General features: G+C 41.3%; 1 protein-coding gene across 4 annotated transcripts in view; it reads right to left on the reverse strand.

Moving 5' to 3' along the window:
• The window catches only part of OTUD7B (OTU deubiquitinase 7B), a 73067-nt gene extending 55332 nt beyond the window's left edge, over positions 1 to 17735 (reverse strand). For 2 of the 4 annotated variants that reach the window (XM_023213571.3, XM_023213568.3), the window contains exon 1: positions 17398 to 17734. The gene's annotated coding sequence lies outside the window, so the exon portion shown is untranslated. Of the gene's footprint in view, positions 1 to 3161; positions 3267 to 17397 lie in introns of all 4 variants that reach the window. The other 2 variants (XM_023213570.3, XM_023213569.3) reach the window with 2 other exon arrangements.
• Between the last annotated feature and the right edge of the window lie 2856 nt (positions 17736 to 20591).

Below are 20591 nucleotides of genomic sequence, written 5' to 3' on the forward strand. Positions count from 1 at the left end.
CTCCATCTCAATTTTTTTTTGAGATGGAGTCTCGCTCTGTCGCCAGGCTGGAGCGCAGTGGCACGATCATAGCTCACTGTAACCTCAAACTACTGGGCTCAGGCAATCCTCTTGCCTTAGCTTCCTGAGTAGCTAGGACTACAGGTGACTGCCACTATGCCTGGCTAATCAAACCCAATTTAACTGGAACTGCAGAGCAAGCATTTTCAATTCAAGAAGTTATTTCTATTAAAAAAGCATTGGACTGACTCTAGCAATGCAAAAATCACAGAAAAAATTTCCCCGTAAATTATCCCCTTAAATGCTAGGTCTAACTGATTCAATGTATAAATGTTAAGATTACAGTCTCAGCAAGAATTTGACACTATAAATCTTTGTTTACCTCAATCTCTTTCCCAAATGCTTTACCCACACTTAAACAATAAATATTCTTCTACAGAAGGAATACTAATAATGAAGAAGCTGCTCTAGAAAGACAAACTGACAACATTTAGCATTCAAGGACTTTTTGAAGATTTAACGTTTATTGTGCACCTAATTAAAGTACCATTCATTACTTGTGGGTTAGATACATCCACATAAATTATCTCGCTAACCTCACGAACCATGCCCAGATACTCCTGGATCCCCAGTACTAAAGTGATGAGCTTTCCAATACCAGACAGTTCTAATACTGGCAACCTTGGCCAGGCGCAGTGGCTCATACCTGTAATCCCAGCACTTTGGGAGGCTGAAGCAGGTGGATCACTTGAGGTCAGGAGTTAGAGACCAGCCTGGCCAAAGTGGTGATACCCTGTCTCTACTAAAAATACAAAAATTAGCCGGGCGTGGTGGTGTGTGCCTGTAATCCCAACTACTTGGGAGGCTGAGGCAGAAGAATCACTTGAACCTGGGAGGCAGGGGTTGTAGTGAGCCAAGATCGTGCCACTGCACTCCAGCCTGGGTGACAAAGCAAACCTCCACCTCAAAAAAAAAGAAAGAAAGAAAAAACAGTGGCAACCTTGATCCCACCTAATTAATCCTTAAAACTCAACTGGAACTCAACTCCTATTGGAGCTCAGCTACTCGCTCTAAGTCTTAAGCAATTTTTTTAAGCTTTCTACTAGGTAATGCTCAAAATAAATCCTTGCATCTGTTCTGAAGATGCTAACTCCAGAGTAAAGACCACTCATCCCAGGTATGGCACATGGTAATAGTGGCCATAATCTAAAACAAGTTCTCTCTTAGATAGCACAAGTTAAAGAATAGACCTAGAATGCTAAAAAAAACTGAATTTCAGCTATGCAAAAGACATTGGATCTTGGTATTGTTCCCAACCTCAAAACTCTTTTCTAGTCCTCTGAATACAGAAAGCTTTTTCTACTTGAATGAATTGAGCAGGCAAGTTTGACTCAAGAGTCCCTACCTGCATACTCATCAGAGAGAACTGAGGGAAAACAAAAAAAATTCCAACTCGCATGACCACATTACAATGTTAACAACACATTACTCACCATTGTGCTACAAGAAAGAACCTGCAAGTAGGCACGAACTTTCAGGAAGTCAAAAAAAACAAGCAAACAACATTCTTCTAGTTCTCAAAGCACAAACACATTCAAATGCCAAAGCAGATCACACTGTCCAGTTTATACCCAGGTACAAGTGAGTGGAGAGGGAGAAGGGAGAGGCAAGGGGAAGAGAGGAGAAGCATGATTGTGCAGGTATGCTTTTCAGCACCAAGACACATTTCTTTCTTAGATTCATCAAGAACATTTTTAACAAAAACACACACAAAAAAAACTGGGGTTCCACCTATTTTTATGCCTTTATATATTCACAGAGAACATCCAATATATGTAAACAGTGGCATGATGTAACAATGGTTGCAGACATTCCTTTTGGAATCTGTTAGAGCTGTATCTAAATCCTACCTGTTACTTTCTTGATTTGTGACCTTGGGTAAATTATTTAACGTCTCTATTGCTTAGCAGATACTTCATCTGACATTCACTATAGTATCCTCAGGACCTTAAACAGTGCCTAAATCACACTAATACATACTTCGAATGAATTAATCTGTAAGGTGGCATAAGAGTATTTATTTTATGGAATTGTTATGAGTATAAATGAGGTGTTATATAAAGTCTTTAGTATAACTCAGGCTAGGATCTCACTACTAAATAGTAAAGTTTTCTTCCCTTTATTCTCCAGCCAGGTCAAACATGACAGACGAGCTGTGGCAAAGAATAAGATGGGATAAGCATGGAAGAAGCCAAGCATTAGATGTTTACTACTATCACCATGGGCCATACCTAGGATGAGTGGTGCTTACTCTGGAGTTAGCAGCTTAAGAACAGGCACAAGGATTTCTTGTGAGTATTACCTAGTAGAAAACATTTAAAAATGCTTAAGACTGTGAGAGCAAGGAGCTCAGTTCCAGGAAGCAGCTGAGTTCCTAGTCAAAAAATCCGAGAATATTTAGTCTTGGCAGACGAAATTAAATAACAGTGTCAGTCCCTTATGGTAGGTGCATAACAAGTGTTAGCTGATTCAGAAAATTGTATTTTCAATCCTCAAGTATCTGTTATCACACAAACAAAAGTCTGGCAAAAGAAGAAAACAAGAAAACGGGTAGGAATGAGTCACATCTTAAATATGCCTGACTATGTATTTTAAAAGCAAATACAAAAGATCTAAGGCTATTCAACCCCGTAAAAAAATCTCCTATTAGCAAAAATACTCAATTGATTTATAGTAGTTACTCTCCCTTTCAGGTAATAGGATCTATGTCAGTAAACTGTTTTTAACTGCTGACAACGTAAATAAGCCTGAAAGATTTTAGTCTAAAGCTCTCTTCCTTTTACTAAAAAAAAGACTAATGGGCCTTTGAGGCTACTTCACCCACAGCTTTCAACTCAAGCAAGCCTACCTTCTTGCAGGGACGGTGGGTGGGGGGACACTAATTGTATCTTCAAATTGGGAGTCAGAGAGAATATGCAGTTAAATCCAAAATCTGAAGAAATATTTCCCCTTGAATATGAAGAACTGAATTTCAGAAGATAGCTCTAAGAAACCCAGGCCACTGTTGCATTAAGAGCCTGACAGACATAAGTACACACATTTTGTGTCTAAATATAAGGAAAACCCATAAGGAACTGAAACAGTTTGTGGTTAAACCTCACCATAATGTGGTCTTCAACTTCCCATTTCGTTTTCCAGGCATCGTTCTGTGTTTTTAACCACTTGATCCATCTCCTCTCAAGCAATGTGATCTAGTAGAAAGAGCACTAAACAACCATCAAAAGAACGGACTATACACACCAAGTCCTACTACTTACTAGGCATGCAAACATAAACCAGTTACTTAAACCCTGAATTCAGTATCCACTGAGAATGCTGAGCCAGACTCAGTACCTTTCAAAGCTGTCTACCAAGGTACCCCACTTTGGAGAGGCATCAGAAACCCACCAAACCCAGTTCTCCCTATTGCTATTACCCAGACTGAAAATGTGTGATCATTCTTATCTAACCTTTTTCACGATAATCAATTACCAAATTCTATTTATCTCTCTTCAAATTACTCAAATCTCTCCCTCTTTCTGCATTACCATTACCCTTGTAGACAGTCTTTTTCCTGGACTATTATAACAGTCCTCTAACTGGTATCCTTTCCTCTATTTTATACCACAAGGCTAAATCAGTTTTCCTAAAATACTAATTCGTACAATACAATTCCCTACTCAGATATTTTTCACTATAAGTATAAAAACCAAATTCCTTTGGCTGAGATTTAAGTCTCGCTCCAATTTATCTAACTCTAACTTTACTAACTTTACTGATCTTATCGCCCTCCTAGGTAAAACACTGTGCTACAAACTTACTTTTCCTGCCCCCAAAACAAGGTGAGCTCGGCTCACTGGTCCTCCACCTTGAATGTTTCCCCACTATATTTCTCTCTCCTCTGAGGTCTAGATTACCATAAAGGTAAAATTTTTCCCTATCTATTCCCTTTAAACTTCTACATAGCTATGTAACTGTACTCCTCACCTGGTACTTAGTACCTAGGACTTTGTATTACTATTTATCTACTTATGCAAATGTTCAGTGTTCACAGATAATTAGTGAGTTCTTAACGACTTTGACTGTTTCTATATTATACTGGAGGCCTCACTTTTCAGAGAACAGATATCCAATACACTGTTGATAGTAACTACTACCTTAGACAAGTCATTTAAATTTTCTGGGTCTCGTTTTCCTCACCTAGAAAATGACAATATGTAAATCCCTTTTCAGTTCTAAAATGCTATATGATATTATATATACTTCTACATAGCCTATATTTGTTTCTCACATTTTTTTCTTTATATGCATTTATCTACATGTTAACCATGCCCTATGTAACCCCGAACATAAATTCCCAAGGGGCCAGTTCTCCTCCTGCTTATTTATTTACTGGGTAACACCTCCTTGGCATCTCCTTAGCGCATCGTGCCCAGATTCCAGTGCACAGCAAGTGTTCGGTGGAAAGGAATTTGTAGTTTCAATCAGGCAGCAAACATCAAGGGAAACTCGCACAGATGATTTAAATCTCAATTTTCATAATGAACTAGTATATTATATAAAACTACAAAGACATGAGAAAGAAGGAACTTAAAGTTGTTAAAATAACAGGACACCTGGTGCCAAAGAGCCAGGAATTTATTTCAGGCAAGCAAAGAAGCTAGGACACAGAAACTCTTAAGTCTTACTCTCAAATTATATTTTCAGAGTTCTAAGAAGGGGTATGGAAAGTCTCTATCCATGGTCAGTAAACAACAGGGACCAAGTATTGTTGATGTCAGAGAATCCTGTCCCTTAGAACTGATAGACATTTTCAGGAAATGGATGGTTTCCTACTTAGCCAGGTGAGCTACCAGTTCAAGGGAGGCAAAAGCAGATGCTCACAATGGAGCACATAAGAGAAGGTAAGTTTCTAAAATATATTTTTGTTGGAGCTAGGCATGGTGGCACATACCTACAGTCCCAGCTACTCAGGAGGCTGAGGTGGGAGAATGGCTTGAGCCCAGGAGTTCAAGACCAGCCTGGGCAACATAGTGAGACCCTGTCTCTAATAAATAAATAAACAAACTACATTTTTGTTAGTTAGTGTCATTGTATTTTCCCATTGTCATGCCTTAATTCTTCACATGCGACTACCTTCATGTAAATATCCATATTTATTAACACTAAAGCCTCAGAGGAATTCACTCCTCCTTTTCTTTTGATGTTAGCTATTAATGATTCAAAAGGCACTAGTAGACCAACTCATTTAAAATGACCCTGACTTTTCAAAGAACTATTTTAGAACACAGCACTGGTACTTTCAAAGCTGCATTCTATCTATAATATTCTCTAAGTAGGGATCTGTAGAGTGTAGCCTGGATACAACTTTGATATAGTTAAGATAAAAGGCTTATAAAGAATTCTAAGCCAGATTTTGAAGAATGAGAGGAAACAGAAGCCCTTTAAATGTTTATACCTATCCCCTTCTTTCTGCTCCTGTTCCTCAATCCTATTTTATAACATCTGCTAACTCCTACCTACTCAGCTTCTTTGCCCTTTCCCCTGTCTTCTGCATTCTCCTCCCGCGCCCACCCCCAACCTTGTGGCTCCCAATCTGGTGCTAGGAACTAGGGATCTTGCCCTCTTTCCTTTTAAGACCCCAAATAACATCAAAGAGACATGGGCAATCATCTTTTTTTGTGGTTTTCGCCCCCAACCAGATCTTCTTATCAAGACTAGAGAGGAGACATGGGGGTAGCAGGTAAGAGGGGGAATAAGTCATTTACTCATAGGAACTATAACCTCATTAAAGACAACTCAATAACATGGAGATATTTACAGCAAAAATGTTCATCTCAGGCTTATTTCCTAGAGCCTGTTGTGGCCTACAACTCTCATACGTTTCCCCTCCACCTTCTCAAATATACTAAATGTGTGCTCAGAAATAAAAAGCATTTATTAAAAATTTGAGCTAAAGATAACTGCAAAAGAAAATCCCCTGCAAATTAAAGTTCAGAAATGCATTTTAGACATATAAATGGGCCGAGCACAGTGGCTCACACCTGTAATCCCAACACCTTGGGAGGCAGCAGGAAGACTGCTTGAACCCAGGAATTCGAGATCAGCCTGGGCAACACGGCAAAACCCCTCTCTACAAAAAATGTAAAAAATTAGCTAGGTATGGTGTCACACACCTGTGGATCCCAGCTTCTTGGGAGGCTGAGGTGAGAGAATCACCTGAGCCAAGGAGGTCAAGGCTGCAGTGAGCTGCAATCATGCCACTCTATTCCAAACTGGGTGACAGAGAGAGACCTTGGCTCCAAAAAAAAAAAAAAAAAAAAAAAAAAATGGATTTGGGATTATCTACTTCAAAAAGGTCCATTATATTGCCTTTCAGAATGCCAAAAGGAAATCACAACGTCACAACGTGTTGGTTTAACCAATCAAAATTGTCAAGAGTTGACTGCTTTTAACCTACAAAATGGCAATTTCATATAGTTTAACTTAATATTAATTTCCCACTTGGGGGTGGGAGGAGCTTCCATAAGGCCAAAACAATGTTATATTGGGACTATATGTTACAGAATTAAAAGCTTCAAAATATGCTGATACACGACCTGGCCTCATCATTAAAAAAAGGAGTGTGGTGAAAAGTACATGTACATATATATGTGTGAATGGGTGTATCCAATAATTGGATACACATGTTGGTCCTTAGCAGTCTTTATTAAGTGAATAGACAGGCTGCCTTTTCTTAAGGCCCATCTCCATCTCCTGTGAAGGTGTCAAGACCTTGATGACAAAAGCAGAATCTGATAGCTAGTGAAATGAGTCTGGCCACATGAATACGCTGCCTCAAAAGCCAACAGGATCAATTCCCAGGAGTTTCCCAATTGGGATGCTATCACCTATCAATTTCCATTTCATTTTCTGAGAAATGTTTGTTCTCACCCTTGCAGGAAGTTAGTCTTGACTATTTTTACCATTTATGGGCATTTTTATGTAATTTTCAGTGCCAAGTGTTTGTTTATAAGCTTTATTTTTCATGGGGTCCACACCAATAGTCAAATTAATAGTTCACTAACATAAAGGATGGCCTTTTGTTGTTGTTCATAATCTATTTAGTCACGAACAGTGTCTGAATGCCTACTATGTGTAAGTTTCTACAGCATGCCTCATAAGGGATACAAAGAAAAAGAGACTACTTATCTGCTCTCAAAGAGCTTACAGTATAGTAGAAGAGGCATGCCAAGGGCACAAATAAACCAAAATACAAGAATACACAGCTACCACATGACAAGTACCAACAAAATGATTGGAAGATTCAGTTGTAGGAAAGATTATATCCTGCTGGAGAAAAAAGAAAATCAGGAACGTTTTTGTGGAAGAGATAGTTTACACTGGGACTTTATGAATGGGTAAGTTTTTTTTAATAAAAAAAAAAAAACAGGGCAAGTGGGAGCTGGGCACAGTGGCTCACACCTGTAATCCCAACACTTTGGGAGACCGAGGCGGCCAGATCACTTTAAGTCAGGAGTTTGAGACCAGCCTGGCCAACATTAGGAAACCCTGTCTCTACGAAAAAATACAAAAATTGGCCAGGTGTGGTAGCACGCATCTGTAGTCCCAGCTTCTCGGGAGGCTGAGGCAGGACAATCACTTGAACCTGGGAGGTGGATGTTGCAGTGGGCAAAGATGGCGCTACCGCACTCCAGCCTGGGTGACAGAGCAAGACCCTGTCTTAAAAAAAGCAAACAAAAAACAAACAAACAGAAAAATAGGACAAGTAGGGAGGGCAATGGAGAAAACAGGTTTAAAACTTAGGTGACTGAATGAACTAGATCTACCTGTAGACACATCTGAAAAGCAATCTTGAGGAAAAAAAAAGTTGCAAAAGGATACATACATGATTCTATTTATATAAGATTTCAAAACAAAACTATATGTTGCCTATGAATACATATGTGGGGTCGGGCGTGGTGGCTCTTGCCTGCAATCCCAACACTTTGGGAGGCCAAGGTGGGCAGATGACTTGAGGTCAGGAGTTCAAGACCAGCCTGGTCAATAGGGTGAAACTCCATCTCTACTAAAAATACAAAAATTACCTGGGCATTGTGGCACGTACCTGTAATCCCAGCTGCTTGGGAGGCTGAGGCAAGAGAATCACTTGAACCCGGGAGGCAGAGGTTGCAATGAGCAGAGATTGTGCCACTGCACTCCAGCCTGAGTGACAGAGCAAGACTCCACCTCAAAAATAAATAAATAAATAAAGATGTGGGGGGGGAAAGTATAAAACATGAAGGAATGAACACATCAATTCAGGCCAGTAGTCATTTCCTGAGAAAGAGGAAGGAAGAAAGGATGCAGGGTGGAACTTCAGCTATATCTATAACATTTAATATTTTAAAGAGGGTAAGACATCTAAAACAAATATGACAAAATGTTAATGTCCATCAAATTTGGGTTGCAGACTCAAAACTGTTTTGAGTTTTTCCCCTGAACTTTTCTAAATGTTTGAAATATCTCATTATGCAAAATTGTAAAATTAATAAAGGGTCAGGTGATTGGAAGAATAGAGGAGTCAACACAAAAACATAAGGAGCAGAATGGTTTCCCGAAACTATAAGGAGATATCTGACTTGTTTAGTTTTAGAGTGAAGAGGAGCCTTCACATCCCTCAAACAGCGTGCACAAGCAGAGCTTAGAACAGGGTAGAGTGGGGACTGACAACAATGGATAAGAAGGTTTATTGCCATCTCAAATCAGATAGCGGAGGGGAGTGAAAAACCACCTTCCCACATAATTTAAATGCCAGTGTAACCAAGTTATCTCCCCTAAAACAGTCAAGGAAACTTCCAGTTACACAGGAATTCAGATAAGTACTCACTGTGAGTAGCTATTCTGTGCCTCCTCTCTACCCACCCCTTCCCTCTCCCAAATACAAACAAAAACAAAATGTACCCTTGCCCACTTGAGAAAGAATTAAGACTTGGCAGCTCTGCTAAAGTGGACAGCTTCCAAACCAAGGCCCTTCCCTGGGGAAGATGCTGACAGAGCCCAGAGAAAATAATTTAAAAATCACAACTCAGACAAGTTTTGAGGAAGGCCTATCAATGGAAGGTATCCATCCTTCCACACGTCCTTAAGTGCCAACTTCTCCCAGGGGTACCTAAGGACTTACAGGATGCCCTCTACCCTGTTCTGTTCTCCTCCAGCAAAAGTGACTAAAACACAAAATCCAAACTCTTGCTTGGCACTTTAAAACCAAACAATTTCCCTCCATAAAAATCCAATGAAAATAAAAATCCAATGAAAATAAAAATACAGGGAAGATGCAGAATCTGAGTATTTAATATTTTAAAGAAAGAAATATAAAACAAGACAAAATGTTAATGTCCATCAAATTTGGGTTGTAGGCTCAAAATTGTGTCTGAGTTTTTTCCCTGAACTTTTCTAAACTTTGTTTAGATATTCTTTTTTTTTAGATAAATACACTTTTAATCAGTGCCCAATTTATCATAGCTTATTTAACAAGTTTCAGTGGCACAAATTAAAACTAAGTTTAAAAGAAAACAAAGGGAGCTTAGTGACAGAGATAAAGACACTCAACAGAACAAATACCTTGACATTCTTCTACATCTGAATCACTACAGCAAAAAAATCCTAACACCTTATTCAGCCCAGTCCAGGGCACTGAACTGCCCCTCTTCCCAATGGTACTCTCAGGGCACATCTTTCTCAGTCAGACCTAAGAAAATACCTCTATTCACTCTGGACTGGTTAAAAAAAGACAGTAGAATGGAATGACATTGAGTCCTTCTATCGTCTAGTACAATGCAATGTGGTAGAATGACACAAACACTGAAATGGGACTTGGGAGAGAACAGAGAGGTGAACTCACCTTTATTAATCACCTAGTACATATTGAAGACTGAATTCTAGACCAAGCTATCACAGACCCACTTCTGTGATCCTGAGTAAACCTCAGATATTCTATTTGAAAGTGAATGAGGAAAACTAAGAAAGCATAGCAGTCCTTCCAGTTGTCTGATTCCAGGATTCTATAAATATGATCACTCTCAATAAATGTGTTCAGCATAATGAAGTTACTGAAAGGACTTTTGCTTTCTCCATCTCCAATCCACCCTACACACCACTGACATGATCTTTCTAGGATGTGAAACTTATTAAATGGTTTATCATATACTGCAGTGTAAGATAAAGCTCTGTATGATCCAGCATTGCCTACCTCTTCAGCCTGCCCTCCAACCCATCCTCCAGCCATAATGATTAAGTAAAAGTTACCTGAAAAAGTCTGGCTTTCATTCCTTTAAGCTTTTGTTCATGGTATTTTCTCAGACTGGAATGTAACGCTTGTCATCTGTAGAGTATATCCTTAATTAATCTTTCAGGGCTCAACTCAAATGCTAACTCCTCGGTGAGGCTCTTTCCAACCTCTGTGTGCCCAAGAGAGAACTGACCCTTGGGCTCCCACTCTCCCTGCTACATACTTCTATCACAGCATCTATCACACTTCATTCCATCTATATATTTACATATCTGTCTCCTCCCACTAGACCCATACGCTCCTCATGGGTTCCTTGTCTGCCTTACCTCCATCTCAGTGCCTAGGACAGTGTTTACAAGATAGGAGACATGTTTAGGTTTAGACGTGTTTAAGTTTATCAGTACCATTTTCTTTGCCCTTCTGCTCTTTCCCTAAACTCTAGTCCTCAGAGAGCTTATTAATTCTCTTGGCTACAGCTACCACATCTAGGCCATGAATTGCAAAACTGCATTTCCAAACCTACCCCCATCTCTACCCCAGCTCACACCCAGGATGGCCTTCATTTGGACATTTCATTGCCACTTTAAATCCAACACATCCCAAATTATACTCATCATATTTCCCTAAAATGAGGAAAGCTTCCTAACTTCTTTATTTCAGTCAATGTCTCAGACACCCAGGCATAATGTGTCACAGTCGTAGTTGACTCATCATCCTTCTTCATCTCCCACATCCAGTCCTCATTAATTTCCATTTTTCCTTCACAGTCTCTTTTTCACTCTTTCCTCTCCTTAGCCTACCCTCCACAACTCTAACTAGGGCCTCATCATTTCACACACCCCCAGTGTCAATCTCCATTCCCTCCAAGCCAGCCTGTGTATTAGTATCATCACACCGCTATTCTATTCAAAAATCTTCTATCATTTAAAATATAAAGTTGACCGGGCACGGTGGCTCATGCCTGTCATCCCAGCACTTTGGGAGGCTGAGGTGGGTGGATCACTTGAGGTCAGGAGTTTGAGACCAGCCTGGCCAACATGGTGAAATCCTGTCTCTACTAAAAATACAAAAATTAGCTGGGCACGGTGGTGCACGCCTGTAATCCCAGCTACTCAGGAAGCTGAGGCACGAGAATCGCTTGAACCCAGGAGGTGGAGACTGCAGTGAGCCAAGACTGAGTCACTGCACTCCAGTCTGAGCTGGACAACAGAGCAAGACCCTGTCTCAAAAAAATTATAATTTCATATATTTATATATATATATATGCCTGGCTTTTTAACACCCTCTATAAACACAGCTCCAAACCAACCTACCCACCTTCATTTCACTACTGCTCACTGCCACTCAAGTTAGTCTCCTCACTGCCCCAAGAACATCTCAGATATAGTCCTGTTTCCAGGCTTTTGCTTGATCCCTTTCAGCTCCAATATGAAATGTTTTGTTATCCTCTTCATCTTCATCCCTTGTACCTAATACACTTTTATTTATCTTTTATTTATTTATTTTGGAGACAGAGTCTTGCTCTGTCACCCAGGCTGGAGCGCAGTGGTGCCATCTCAGCTCATTGCAACCTCCACTTCCTGGATTCAAGTGATTCTCCTGCCTCAGCCTCCTGAGTAGCTGGGATTACAGGCACGAGCCACCATGTCTGGCCTATTTATTAAGATCTGAAATGAGTTATAATTCATCTGTGACATAACTACCTGAGTATTCTTCTCCCCATATACCTATGGTATTAGGTCTGTACTATGTAACTAACAATATAGTTTTACATTTTAAAATTTTGTCTGGCATATTAAGAGGCTCAGCAAGTATTCATTCCCTCTTACTCTCCTTACTCCCAACTGGACTGTAAACTCTTTAAGGACACAAAGTTGTCATTTTTCCTAATTCTCCGTAGTACCTAGCGAAGAATTAAACTTGTAGTGGGTCACTACAAATAACAGTTTGGTAGTTTTATTATCTAAAGCTGTCTCTTAGAGGAAATAAAGGGATAAAGTATAATCCTAAAAAAAAAAAAGTCGAAAATAATCCCTATCTAGTTGTATAAAATAAGATTCCTGACTTTTCCACCTGATTTCTAGCTCAGAAATACTACAATCTCCTGATTCAAGAAGTAAATAATAATCCTGTGCTAGTGACATCACAGTTTGCTAATGATTATAAAGAGGTGGGGGAGGGTGGCAGGGATAGAGGAAAGCAAGTCAACTGGAGGAAAAAAAGGATGAAAGAATGGCATGTGATTTTGTTTACTTCTTAAATGTGAACACTTCAGAAAAAAAGACATATTTTTCAAACAACTTTCCTACAGGAGGAAAAGTCTGACAGATTTTCAATGAAGCTGATATCTGGAAGAGCCTCTACAAAGAACAAGTCCTTTGAGAAAGCCGGTTTAATCTTCAACAACACAACATAATGCAGTGGCATTCGTCCAGATACTGTGAGTGAAGGCTCGTTCTGGCTGGAACACAAGCATCACCTGCCAGTCATTCTCAGACATAAGATAAGACAGCCTAGGAGGCCGCATTGAATCCATACAGATTTTGAAAAGAAATTGGTCTATCAACATATTCAGTGTAATCTAGTCTTAATTATCCACAAATGGATTATTCATTTTATGGAGTTCTAAGGCCAAACCTTTAATACAAGATTGACTGTTCATCATCATCAGTGTACTCTCCTGGCCATCAGGTAATATAAGCTTAGAAACGCAAATTTATTTCAGTATCAGTATAATCCCCAAAAATGAAAATAAATCTGGTTTAAAAAATAATGTATTGGCCGGGCGCGGTGGCTCACGCCTGTAATCCCAGCACTTTGGGAGGCCGAGACAGGTGGATCACGAGGTCAGGAGATCGAGACCATCCTGGCTAACACGGTGAAACCCCCGTCTCTACTAAAAATGCAAAAACATTAGCCGGGCGTGGCGCCGGGCGCCTGTAGTCCCAGCTACTTGGGAGGCTGAGGCAGGAGAATGGCGTGAACCCGGGAGGTGGAGCTTGCAGTGAGCCGAGATCGCGCCACTGCACTCCAGCCTGGGCAACTGAGCGAGACTCTGATTCAAAACAAAAAAAAAAATGTATTTTCAAGGGCACAAAGTTGTCATTTTTCCTAGTTCTCCATAGCACCTAGCAAAGAATTAAACTCATTGTGGGTCACCACAAATAACAGTTTAGTAATTTTTCTTATCTAGAACTATTTCTTAGAGGAAATAAAGGGATAAGATATAATCCTAAAAACACACAGTTGAAAATAACCAAGAAATGTCTTTATTAAGTTCTGAATTACCTACAACAGTGCTCCCTACGTTAGCAGAGATAACTGAGAGTTAAATGCACTTGAAACATAATGCTGTCCTTACTATAAGCTCTTGAGGAGAATCCGGCCATAGTCTTGAGACTTCCCCACAGGATGGTGTACTACGAGACAGGCACAAGCAGGCTCAGCATAGTAAGGTGTGTAAACACAAAAACTTCTACAAGGAATCTTATGCCTCCTGGCTGTATCACTTCAGGCCAGGATGGCAAAGAAAATAAGAGTCACCATGTACGGATGCCTGCCTGACTCCTTGTCCCTGAGTTCCTGAACCAAAGAGCTCAATATTTCTCATTAAATCCGTCCTTTGTTCAAGGATCTACAATGATTCTATTGACCCTTCTATCAACACCCAACAGAGTCTGGCTTCTGAGTCCCCTCCACCCTCTTGCCTGCTCTACCCATGACTTGCCCAGCCCACATTCTCTACAGTCACTCTCATATATTCCCCCCACTCACAACTTAGTCATTCATACCATCATTGCACACTGTACATTCTATACTTTCTGTTTGGAAGATCCTTTCTTTTCTTTTATTCCCAACCCAATAACTATTTCATTTACTTGAATGCTCACATTTTACAGATAAGGAAGAGAAGTTAACTTGTCCAAGGTCACATGGTAAAAAGTAGACCCAAGGTCTGAACGAAGACCCATCTAACTCAATAGCCCATATCTCTTTATGACTCATCCATAGCCTCCCAAGTCCATTTCAAAATTTATTGACTCAGAAATCTCCCCTAATTTATTTCACTGATTCTTTCTTTGTTACTTCAAGTCTTCTCAGCCCTTACATAATTATCAGCATGTTAAATTTGCTTTTGTCTGTATGTTGTTTCCTAAATGTTAAAGCTTATAATAGTCTGCCTTCCCATTTATATACCACCTTTCCCATCCACCCTCAACCCCAAGAGCAAGGACACATGTCTTTACATCTTTTATACCTCCCTAAAGCCTGTCACTGGACCATGGAGACTGCTTTATCCACAGAAGTGTTCAATTGTTACTCAGCAAGGATGGCTTATTTAAAAACAAACAAACAACTCCCTTCTATTATATTAAGAAGTCAACTGAATTCAGGCATTCATGAGAAAAACTGCCCTGTATCTGTCTTCCAGTTACACAAATTTTTAATTACCTGAATTTATCAGAGGCTACAAAAAAGATTCCACAGTCTGCTATTCCACAGCTCCTAAGTTCCCATAGGAAAGACACTACTGAGGTCACATTTCAAAGCACTGTTTAAGGATTTTCCCTTTGGTGGGATGAGTGTTTAGGATAAGGAGAGGGCTACTCATACACACATACACACACACACACACAGGCACTATAATGGCCAGTGTCTTTAGCATGCTTAAGATACTCAAGAGCTCCAAAACTTTGACAAGTCGCACTTAGTGCCCTCATAACAATCAGAGTACTTATTTTGGTTACATACATTGAATTTCAAAATTGCAAATAAAGCCTTCTGAGAACTAGAAATAGTGGTGGACTACCAGGCAGCTCTCCACTCATTCCTAGGCTTCTTCAACCCCTTTGATCCCCCTGCCCTGGAATAAAGTATGCAGTTCAACTTAGGGGAGTTGCCAGATGCAGATATAAATAGAATTTACCCAGATATCATCACTAATATTGGCACCAATCAACTCACACAGATCAAAACAATTATTGATCATCAACAGATTCTGGGAAAGGTGTATGTGGTTTTTAAAAATTAGATTTTCATCTCCAAATTAAATCTTTTTTTAAATAGGGGTCTCAAAAGAAAGATTAAACAAAGTTTTGGGAAATTTTCCAAGTTGCTGGCAACATAAGGCCACTAAAGGCCACCTAACGATTAGCATTCATTACCAGTTACCCTGCCTTATACAAGTCAGCAGATGGCAAGCTCTTGCTTTGGCAAAGTTTTACATTTTTTTTTTCTGAGGGAGTCTTCGGTATTAAAAGCAAGGAATAAGTCAAATAAGGCAACGACAATAAAAAATTAGTTTGGAAACTATCTTCCTTCCATCTTTCCTTCTATCTTGAAAATGTAATGTCCAAAGCAGACATCTGTTCAATTCTAAATTATTCATGTTAACGGATAATTATTGGCAGAAAGGTGCTGATAATCAAAAATGGGGGTAAAATCGAAAAAATCTATTTTGGTTTTGGAATATGTTTTCAGCATATTTACCTTCTTAATTATGCCTATTGTGAGCTAATACTTGCATTCATTTGCAATCTCTAAGTACACAGTAACTGGCCACTTTGTCAAGGAGGGGCTCTGAGGCAAGCTGGGTCAATAGTGGAAATTAGAACGGTCCGGTATTCAGCCTGCAGAGGAGTAACATCAAGTTCATTTATTTTACAGTTTTGTTCAGCCTTCAAAATATCAGTAGACTAGCACAGCAGGTTGGTTACTAAACGTTAAAATAACTACTTGAAAAACAATGAAGACAAAGAGTATAATTAATTCATTGTTTGCGCATAATGTATTTGTAAGTTATACACGGCAAATACTTAACTACCTCTGATTCTCCCTAGCCACCCAGCTTCGGTCCCTGAAGTCTTCTCCCCATCAGGAATGCAATCTCATTTAGGAGGAAGAAAATTTTCCAAATGTTTTCAGAAGTTACATAGCACAGAAACTGTTTTTTAAATATTTAGGGGTTAGCAACTCTTTGGAGCCAGTCTTACCGCCACCTCTTTCTCTACTCTGTCCTTTTCTACCTTTGAAATAGATTCTGAAAGACAAAGGGATCCAGCCTCCTCAAAAATCTCCTAAATATACAGTACTAGAGGCCAAAGACTGAAAAAGTAGCAGCCTGTGAATTTCTAAGTAAAGCGTTACGTAGTACGTACAAAAAGATAAGGAAAATAAAAGGCAATGTCCTGCTAATTCTTGGCTTTGCATTCATGAAAAGCTGCCTGAAAAGTTTGTGGGGAACTTCTTCCATAAAATTCCACCAGTCAGTTTCTACTTTCAAATTTTTACAGCTGCCCAGAGAAGCCACCTAGGTTAGACAGAAAGACTACCACGAGGAGGGAGAGAGAGAGACTCTGAGCGCTGGACCTTGTGAGCCGACAAGCTAAAAATACGCCGGCCCAGTAAACAAATCCCATTCCATCCCGACCGGAGCCACACCGTTAACCTAGTAATTATGAGAAGAGTGAGATCACGCAGCCCCCGGCTTACTTACTCATCATCAGCTTCTAAAGTTTCCATCGGCTCATCGCAACTTTTCTTTTTTCTAAAGTTCTTAAGATTGCCCTAGAATCCGTCAACCTCCGTCTCTCTCTCACACATACACACACCTTTTTCTCGCCTTTCCTCCATTACTGTATGCACCTTAGGGAGGCTATCAATAGGGAGAATAAGCTTGTTTGCTTTTCATTTTAGTTTTATATTGAGATTTTAAATGAACTTTATCCTACTGTGGGGGTAACAGACTGCATCTTAATCACCTTAAAACTCCACCATCCCTCCCGAAAGTCTAGCTGATAAGGGGGGACCTTCCAAACTGCCCAGCAGAGCTCAGGAAGGGAGGCCGGGAGCTGGAGAACGCGGGGTGGGAACGCAGAACGCAGGTGAAAGGAAGGAGGAGAGGTTGAGACGAAGCAAGGAGCAGTCAGGGCGAGAAAGGAGTGCCGAGGGGAGATGGCTTCGGGTGAAACAGAATCAGAAAGGAGAAAGGGGACAGTGGCGATCTGAGGAGCAGAGTTTGCGAGTCTGAGAAGCCGGGAGGGGCGGGAGCAGACAGGGAACGGTGTCAGGGCGGGGGGCTCCGTTACCCTCGCGGCTCCCGGGGCAAGGCCCTAGGCCGGGGCGGAGCGCGGGGCCCGACCGCCTCTCCTCATTCCTCGGCAGTGACCCAGGGGTCCGGCCGGCCCCTCCCCCGACGGCGATGGAGGCGGAGGCGGTGGTGGAGACGGCGACCGCAGCTGTTGCTCCGCACAGGATCTGGAGCTGGAGCCAGAAGGCGCTGATCGGGATTGGCCTCCCCCAGTGGCTTTTTGCTCGCTCCACACCCCGGTCGCCACTCCGGCTCCGGCGGCTGGTTCAGGATCGGTGGCTTTCGGCTGTCCGGCCGGAAACAGGCGCCAGTTTCCGGCCGGAGCGGGTTGGTGGTGACACCCAGGCCGCCCCCAGGCCTCCTCCCGCTCCGCCCCGTCGCAGCCCCGCCTTTAGCGCCGCTCCCCAGTCTGCGGCCAGTTTGGCGCTTGCCCCGCGCGTGACCCCGTGTTTTCCTGACCCGCGTCCCTAAAGCTCCTGGTCTGGAGCATTCTTGAAGCGGAGGTAGAGGAGTACAGAGTGGACTCTTAGGACTCTGGGGTAGAATCAGTTAGCTACAGCTGTTAGGAAGGAGCTGAAAGGGGTGGAGTAGTTGTAGAAAGGTGAGAGGGATGTAAATACTTAGAATGAAAGGACTGAAATTCTGGTAAACCTACACAATTATTCTGGATTGACCGGAGGAAAATTAGCTTCTTCCCGACCAGTCTCCACCCAAGTATGGATTTCTCTTGTTCCTTCACTCTTGAAGTGAACATACCCTTCTCTGTAAACACTTAGTATTTATTTACTTGCATAACAGTGATACCCTGTTGATACATCTGCTTTAGACTGCTAACAGTAAAAAAAAAGTTATATAGTGCGTTTGTTATGTCCTTTAAAACATTGTGGCCGGGCGCGGTGGCTCAAGCCTGTAATCCCAGCACTTTGGGAGGCCGAGACGGGCGGATCACGAGGTCAGAAGATCGAGACCATACTGGCTAACACAGTGAAACCCCGTCTCTACTAAAAAATACAAAAAAAAAAAAAAATAGCCGGGCGAGGTGGCGGGCGCCTGTAGTCTCAGCTACTCGGGAGGCTGAGGCAGGAGAATGGCGTAAACCCGGGAGGCGGAGCTTGCAGTGAGCCGAGATCCGGCCACTGCACTCCAGCCTGGGCGACAGAGCGAGACTCCGTCTCAAAAAAAAAAAATTGTGGCATAGTTCAAACATGTATTGTATCCCTGTGATGTGTATCACTGTGCTCAGTGATACAGGGGGATACAAAATTTAACAAGATATAATCCCAGACATCAAAGGTTTCACAATTTAGTAAAATACATAAAACTATATTATATATAGCAGAACTTGTATATGTCCTACATGAGTGACAATGAGCTATGGCTATGAGAACATAATAAGCCATCCCTGCCACATAGTAGACCTTCCATATTTGTTGAATGAATGAATAAGTATTAGGCCTGTGTGGACTGTTTCAAGAAAGAAAGGCCATTTAATAAATACCTCTTTATGACAAACACAAAACGATGCCAGCCCCGGCTATACTCTAACCAAAGACATCTGAAATTTTAATTCAGATTCCTAACATTGTAGCACCTGGTCTGCATGTTCAAAATAATGCTTATTGTCTAATTGTGCCCGTTATGCCTATGTAAAAACAAATAGTCCAGTCAACGTTTTGTTCCCCTCACTTCTTCCTCAGTTTCTAAACGGGAGGCGTAGGGCATAGACATTTTAGAATTGTCTAGCTCAGAATAGGAAACTGACACCTGAAACAGGGAAATTTCCTAGACAGCTGTATCTCTTAGGGATACACCTGGGTTTAGAATTGAAAATTTAGGGCTGGGCCCAAGGCCATCCATACATACTAAGGCCAAACCAGTCAGAGTGCCTTGCATGGGGGCATATCCAAGACGTACAATACAGGTTGACAAGTAAAGCCATTTGGGCTGGGCTTCAAGCATATAGGGACCACAAATTTTAGCTACGGTTTAGTGGCAAATTTAAGGAGGAGAGCAGGATGAGATTTGGTCACCTAAATTGACTCTAACTGAACTCTAACTGAACTGAAGTGGAGGGGTATGGGGTGGACGCTTGGGACCCTGGGGTAGAATCAGTTGGCTACAGCGGTTGAAAAGGAGCTGAAAGGGGTGTCGTTCTGGAAAGGTGAGAGGGATGAAAATACTTTAGAATGAAATGACTGAAATTCTAGTAACTCTACACAAGCATTCTGGAATGATTGTGACAACAATCACTGACCACACCTACCCTTTGCTAGTTAAATCTGACGTGGGAGCACAGATTTGTAGAAGAGGAGCCTCAGAATCTGAAAGTTGCCTTGTTTCACCACAATTGTCCAGAACCAGGTCATACTCATATAAATATGTCTTTCTAGTCTTAATGCCACTGCCACAGACTTAATAGAACGAGACATGGAGCTCAAAGGCACTCTACCCTCAATATAAGACAGACTTTTTCTTTTGGCAGTGACCATAAAAAGTCTCCAGATTTGAAAGCTGGGCCAAGTTGCTGGTCAAAGTCATTTAAGTGACCACACTTTATAGGCTTGCCTGGAAATTTAGGGGCCAGGAAGTGATGGGGTCGCAGTTGCTTTGTGCCTGTTTCTTGCTCTGACCATCCATCATTCATTGTTGTTTGTGCAGTTGCTCAATGGGCTGCTTGTCTTTGGTCAGCCCAAGCTGTGTGGGTAGCAGTGTGATCAGCTGGGCTGGGAGCCAGGCCACCTGGGTTCTGGTCCCAGCTCAACCAGTCCCTAATCCATTAAGTGACTCCCTTCCCATTCCTATGTGTCAGTTTCTCTGCCTAGAAACTAGAGGCTTCTTCTCTAGTGATATGTAGCCATTTAGGCTGGCACTAGGTTGGATACTCAGAGACAGTTGTTTAACATAGACGTTGGCAGCAGCCAGAACACAGTTGACTATTTTTTGCTGCTAGGTAGAATAGTAAGGGGAAAAAAGGTAAAAGCACCAGAGAAAATCTTACCAGTGTACACAGGGCCACACACCCTCAACTGTTATTCTGTCCAAAGTTATTTTCCACCCTAGAGATCAGTTTGTTTGTTTTTTTAAGTCATCTTAGCAATTCTAAGGGCTGCTTCAAGGAGCTCCCTGAGCTTTTATATCACTTTAAGCAAGAGCAGAAAAACCAGAGCTTTGCATTTCACCAGAGAAACTAAA

The sequence above is a fragment of the Piliocolobus tephrosceles genome, chromosome 1 (genome assembly GCF_002776525.5).
Source record: "Piliocolobus tephrosceles isolate RC106 chromosome 1, ASM277652v3, whole genome shotgun sequence".
Classification (NCBI taxonomy): Eukaryota; Metazoa; Chordata; class Mammalia; order Primates; family Cercopithecidae; genus Piliocolobus; species Piliocolobus tephrosceles.